Raw genomic sequence first — 1,402 nt, forward strand, 5'->3', positions numbered from 1 at the left:
TTGGACACAACTGTGGGCAGAACACACGCAGTACCACAAAAAGCTTCTGTTCCAGTGAGGGAGACAGATGACAAGCGAAAGAAAAACGCGAGGCTGGAGGAAGCAGGTTAACAAACTCAGGGCTGGGCAGCTTCTTTCCCTTCTTTTAGGTCTCTGCCTTCCCAGATTGGTTGCACATCCGGTTCCTGTTGCCCAAGCTACTCAAAGGGCAACCCTGCTCCCTGCAGCACGTAGAGAGTAGTGGCCTCAACGGACACATGCTGCAGGTGCTGTGGGTGGCCTCCGCGCCCAGGCTACCCGCCATGTCTCCGCAGCCTGCAAGCCTCTGCCATTCCTTTCTGTCCACCCAAACTAATCACCCGGTACCACCACCCCCATCTTCCTTTTGGCATCACACATACACCATGTGCCACAACATCACTTTATACTGCCCTCATTCTTGTGATGTGTGGTAGTGTTGCCCCAGCCCACACACTCTGGCCACACTCCGGCTCCATTTCCAGGGACAATCACTGTTCCCTCATCCTAAAGGGCCCCTCACTTTCTCCTCTCTCCTGGAAGCCCTCTTCCTCCTTGTGCAGAGCTGAGTCATTGCAAAGTCGATCACCCCAAATTCGGGCACTCTGAAGAGGGAAAAGGAACACTATTACTAATGACATCAGACAACAGGCAAGCGAAGGCGTGCGGTCCCCTATCCAGAGCCTAATGCTGAGGTCTCATGCTTCAGCCTCTTCATTTGTTACCTCACCGTTTCCCAAACTGTGTTCCGTGGAACATCTGGGAGATATCGATAGGGCTTCACAAAAACAAAACAAAACTAGATTCCACGTTGAAATTCTTTTTTTTTTTTTTTTAAACGCCTACAACACCTGGTATTCTAAGGTGGTCTCCCACCCAAGTGCTAACCAGGCCCAATCTTGCTTAGCTTCTGAGATCAGACAAGATCGGACACATTCAGGGTGGCATGGCCATAGACATCACGCTGAAATTCTTTTGAGAAATTCTGAGTGAACCCAAGATAAACAGATTTCCTAACTGCGGGACTTCCCCAAATACATATGTATCGATGAGAGGAGAGCCATGGGATCTTTGTGCATGCTGTTCCCTTCACTCTACCTAGTTAATTCTTACCCATCTCAAGTCTTAGCCCAGGCAGCTCTTCTTGTGGTAAGACCCTATGACCTGCATGATCAGGTCAGACCCCGCTGTCAGAGGCTCCTGTAGCATTATCCATTTTTCCTTAATGGCCCAGTTAGCATAATTGCAGTTTTACAATCACTCGTGAGTCTGTTCGGTTGGTGTCCCTCCATCAACCAGTCTATAAGCTTGATGTCTGGTTTTGTTGATCTCTCTGCAGCCTTTCCAAGCCCTGCCAGGAACAGCACATAGTATGTTTTCAATA

At 49.3% G+C, this 1,402-nt stretch overlaps 1 pseudogene; it reads right to left on the reverse strand.

Annotated features, from left to right (window-relative positions):
* Positions 1-857: 857 nt before the first annotated feature.
* Positions 858-976, reverse strand: LOC120590647 (uncharacterized; annotated as a pseudogene).
* Positions 977-1,402: the final 426 nt, after the last annotated feature.

This window comes from Pteropus medius, unplaced genomic scaffold (genome assembly GCF_902729225.1).
Source record: "Pteropus medius unplaced genomic scaffold, Ma_sr-lr_union100, whole genome shotgun sequence".
Lineage (NCBI taxonomy): Eukaryota > Metazoa > Chordata > Mammalia > Chiroptera > Pteropodidae > Pteropus > Pteropus medius.